The following is a 5,286-nucleotide window of genomic DNA, read 5'->3' as shown; positions in this document are numbered from 1 at the left end:
GTCGAAAATCTTCAAGAGGCTGTTCTTTTAGTAAGAAATAAATCACTTACCGCGTACCAGGCACAGAAAAGGTACAATGTTCCGAAAACGACACTTCACGCAAAAATTAAGGGAAGCCACGGCAAGAAATATGGAAGGGAAATAGTGTTGAGTGTTGATTTGGAGAACCAGTTAGGGGATTGGGTTTGTAAATGCGCTGCTTCTGGCAGTCCCAAGACGACCAAAAAGATCTTGGAAGCTGCTAAAGACCTTGCGTCATTAGTTGGGCGTAAATTTAAAGGAGGAATTCCATCGTCAGGTTGGCTGAAAGGGTAACCACCGATTTCCAAACTACCACGAAAGCGCCGAAAGAATCTGTTAATATGAATTTACAGTAAGCACTTCTCATACACCTTCTGTGTGTGAATTAACTTGAAATAAAATGTTATCAAACTAAAAATTGTTAACTGAAACCTATTTCCGAAAAAAAAAACTCCTAGGAGAAAAAGAACTATAAAACCGGAATTTAGTTCTGATATTCGGTCATTTTAAGCCCCTAAATTCCCCGGGAGCACCCAGAACATGCCCGGAAGTGGCCAATGTGGTCCAAGGCACTCAATTTTGTTATTGATCTTGTTATCGAATTTGGAAGTAATGTGTAAGTGAAGTGTCGCATGATAGGTTTTATTCCTTCCATATCAAAATTAGGTCCATGATCCATATACCCTGTAACTTGTTCCGGCCATATCTCCGGAACCAGTTAACCGATTCCAAAAATATTTGATAGCTTTCAATGGGACCACAATATAACCTATAGTTTGACGTTTAAAAATTTCCAAATCGGGTCAATGATTTCCGAGAAAATAAGCCATGATGAATAGCTAATGCGTGGAAAGTAAACTTTTTTTAAAACGAAGTTAAACTCAAATTTCTTGATTTTTTTAAATAGCAAATTCATAAAAACTGTATAAAAACGGTTTTTTCATGATACCAATAAGCTCTAAACAAAGTTTTTGAACAAATATGGGTTAAACTAGCATTTGCAAAAATAGGTCCAACCATCATCATTTTTTAGGTCCAACCAAGATCAGTATTGGTCCAACCAACATCATAATTCTTTGCTGAACAAAAACGTTTTATAAAATCATTTGTTCATAATATTTAACTTTTTATGTTATTATTAGAAACAAGAAAGGTAGATCTTTCCCCTAATCACGCATTTTTTATAATTATATGTTGAATTCATAAAAAAATACGACATGAATGTTGACGTCGTGTGAAACCGGCCTAAATAGGTCCAACCATCATCAGTTACCCTAGTTCTTATAAAAAAAGTTCTGTTTCCGATAGTTCCTCCTTATTCAAATATAACAGAAGCAGAACAGGAAACTCAAATCCATATAAAAATACCTACTTTGTGAATTTAAACTGAGTTTTCTCAACAATTGTGTGTGCTTCAAAAAATCTAGCTAGACGTATGGATTCAGGAAGGTCTATTCAACATAATCCAAGCCTAAAATTCAAAGGAAGGAACCGAAATCCATGTTGGCTGAACATTAAAACCAATTTTTAACAAAAATAGGAATTTTTGTCAATTGACCACTTTGTCAAGCAGTTTTGGCGTGACTTTCTACCAGCGATTTCACAAAACTGGACCAACTAATTTCTATGTTTTTATGAAACGCACAAATGTTGGCTACTTTTCTCGAGGTTCTAGAAGAAAAAATCTCAAAATAATGTTTCATTTCAAAGTTCGAGTGGTAGTAAACGCACAGTTCGAAAAAGTAGTGTAAATTTCTGTTCAATATGATGCACATAAATGGAGCGTCACATATCATATACGTTTACATTATATATCATGTAAAGCTCCGACACATTTCATGCAATGTAGCAAATATTGTATACAAAAGCCCATCTTTGTAAACAACATTGTTTGCAAGTTGCTCGGTTGCGTGAAATGAAATACAAGTCTACGAGAATGAATGTTTACATCACAATTAAAATTCAGAATTTTTATCTGTGCGTCATTTTATCTGCTCGAATGAAGTGGTTAATTTAAACCTGAATTCAGCAAGGTCCATTCGATAAAATACAAGCTTATTTTTCAAAGATATGAGCCAAAATGCAATTTGGCAGAACCGAAAAATCAAATTTCTATGAAAATAAGAATGAATTCAGCAATTCTATAAAATCCACCACTATTTTCAAAGGAAGGAGCCGAAATTCAACTTTGCTGAACAAGAAACACAAATTTCTATGAAAATACGTACTTTTGAGAATTTAAAACCAGTTTTCTAAAAAAAATGTGCATGCTTCAAAATATGTACTAGGGAAATGGATGTAATGTCGGCCTAAATGCCCCTAATTTGGGCTCACACATAAATTCTGCAATCGACTAAATTTTCAATAGCGATTAAAAATATCCATTAGTACTGTCCCAGTGACGCGTTCATCTAGATAAAATTGATAAATAGCTGAACAAGAAACACAAATTTCTATGAAAATACGTACTTTTGAGAATTTAAAACCAGTTTTCTAAAAAAAAATGTGCATGCTTCAAAATATGTACTCGAGGAAATGGAAGTAATGTCAGCCTAAATGCCCCTAATTTGTGTCCATACATAAATTCTGCAATCGACTAAATTTTCAATAGCGACCAAAAATATCCATTAGCGTTCATCTAGATAAATTGATAAATAGCGAATTTTTAGCGATGGTCTCAATCTTCGATCCATAGGCCAACATTAGAGCCGTTTCCCCTATCACGTATGGATTCAGCAAGGTCCAGTCTATAAAATCTAAGCCTATTTTTCAAACGACGGAGCCAAAATCTAACTTGGCTGAACAGGAAACCCAAACTTCCATCAAAATACGTATTTTTTGTACGGTTTTTTCAAAAATTCCAATCTAAAAAATCCAAGTCTATTTTTCAAATATCGGAGCCGAAATTCAATTTTGCAGAACAGAAAATCAAAGTTTCTATGACAATACGTACTTTTGTGAATTTAAATTCGGTTTTCTCTTAAATTGAGAAATTTAGCCCTCACGTATGGATTCAACAGGTTCTATTCTATAAAATAAAAGCCTTTTTTTAAAGATAGGAGCCAACCCAACAAACATTGGATGCAGAATAAGAGTTTCTTCAGGAAAAAATATGCTTTTTCAGCTAAAAAATTGCTTATTCAGCCTTTGTTCAGCACAAATTGTTTGTTGGGAAAATTCAGTTCGACAAAACAGAAAAAATATATTTCTATGAAAATACTTACTTTTGTGAATATTATCCAGGTTGGTCCTTCACGGACGGATTCAGCAAAATCCAAGCACATATTTCAAACGATAGAACCGAAATCCAACCTGGCTTCAAAAAAATCTACCATCACGTATGCACTCACAAAGGACTATTCTACAAAATCCAAACGTGTTTTTCAAAGGACGGAGCCAAAATCCAACTTGGCTAATCAAGAAACCTAAATTTATATAAAAATGCGTTCTTTTGTGGATGTAAACCCACTTTTCTCAACAATTTGTGTTTGTTTAAAAAAAGCTCCCATCAGGTATGAACACACGAAGGTCCATACTTTAAAATCTCAGAATAATTTTCAAAAGATGTGAACCTCTCAAGAACGAGGAAGGGGTCTAGAGGAGTGGAATCTACGTTAAAAGTTAATTAAATCACTTCAGATAAGCTCAGACTAACATTAAATATAATTCAATCACTCAACAGAAAAGTTTGGTATTGAACCACTTCAGAAAAGGTTGGACTCCGTTTGGAAAATTTAAGCTCAAAAAAATCTGGGGCTCTCTTAGGCATATGTCAAACCCGTCCTGGCAGGTTTGGACTCAGTTAGGAAAAAGTTGAATCAATGTAGGAAAAACCTTGGGTTCATTTAGGAAAGAGATTAAAACAGCTAATGTGGCCTCACTCCAGAAAATGCGAAACCAATTCTTTCAAGCTTTGGTTTTGGATATGTTGGATCACTTCAGGAAAGTGTTGAAAACTTTAAAAAGGATTGAATAACATAACAGAAAGACTCAGTTAGAAATTTTTTGATGACTTATTCGACTCAGTTTTGAATCGGGTTTGAAAAGTGTCACCTCAATTTGGAATTTCCTGAATCGTTTCTGATTTGGTCTCACTTCTAAAATTTTAAACCAATTTTGAAAATATTTGATTTAACTCGAAAATTGTTGAATCACTGTAGAAAAGAATTGAATCATTTAGTAAAATTGCAGCAGGTGATTACCTCACACCCCAGCAGGCCTGGGTGGAATCCCAGTCGGCGCCGCCGGGAACTTCTGAGGCATAACATCTCTGATCACGCCGTAAAGTCGTTTGGTCCCCGGTTCATGTGTTGATGAGTCGATTGGAATGGTCCAGGTGTAGGAGCTGCCTCCCTGGCGTCGGTAGCATTGGAACTCAGCACGGAAAACAAGATCGACGGAAAACAAATCAAGGAAAAAAAAGCTATAGGGTAAACGCTCCTATAGTTGCGGTACGTTTAGAAGCGTTAGGTTCCTATTGTTGTGTCATGAGTCTCCATGCACAACTATAGGAACCTAACGCATCTAACGTACCGCAACTATAGGAGCGTTTCCCCTATTGCGACTATATGGTTACTTGGGTACTCATATGGCCGTCAGAATGGTTCATCGGTTGCGAAGTGAAGTATTCCTGAAAGTGATGCGTTATATTTCTCAATGTTTTGATTTTATCCTAATGTTACCTCAATATTATAACACAGACAAACAGACACAACACATTGAACATTTCACATTGTAAACACTACTGCCATCTGTCGTATACACTCAACAGAAGACTGTAGTGTGTAAACGTCAAACGCAAGGGAATTGATTATGCACGCCACAAGTGGCGGTACTACCAACTAAGAAACATTTAAATATACCGTTAAAAGCGATTTCAATGAACGTTTTGAGAGTGTTGTATCTGCTTGTCTGTTATCATATCTTCACTATTGCAACTTCGAGTAATCCGCGAAAGTACTTGCATTTTTATCAGGCACTTTTGATCTAATCACTCTCTCATACTCGAAATGTACCACGATCAAATTGGCACAACGGCGCCCTATACGCTCTCTGACCAAAGCGCAGGGCAGTACAAAATCTGTCAACAAATCTGTAAAAACCGTAGTAACGTCACGTACAATGTTTCCATTGTAGAATGAGTTGATTCCATGGTTGGTGTCTTTGGCCTTATTGCGGTTTTCCATAATGCGATTTCCTACAGTGTCGATGAATAAACAAATTCTTTCATTGTGGAGTAAAATCTTCCAATGTCTCATATTGACT

Source organism: Ochlerotatus camptorhynchus, unplaced genomic scaffold (genome assembly GCF_037179485.1).
Source record: "Ochlerotatus camptorhynchus isolate MF236.1 unplaced genomic scaffold, CSIRO-AGI_Acam_v1.1 ptg000258l, whole genome shotgun sequence".
Taxonomy (NCBI): domain Eukaryota; kingdom Metazoa; phylum Arthropoda; class Insecta; order Diptera; family Culicidae; genus Ochlerotatus; species Ochlerotatus camptorhynchus.
The sequence above is the reverse complement of the archived record's forward strand: the minus strand, read 5'-3'. Positions refer to the sequence as shown.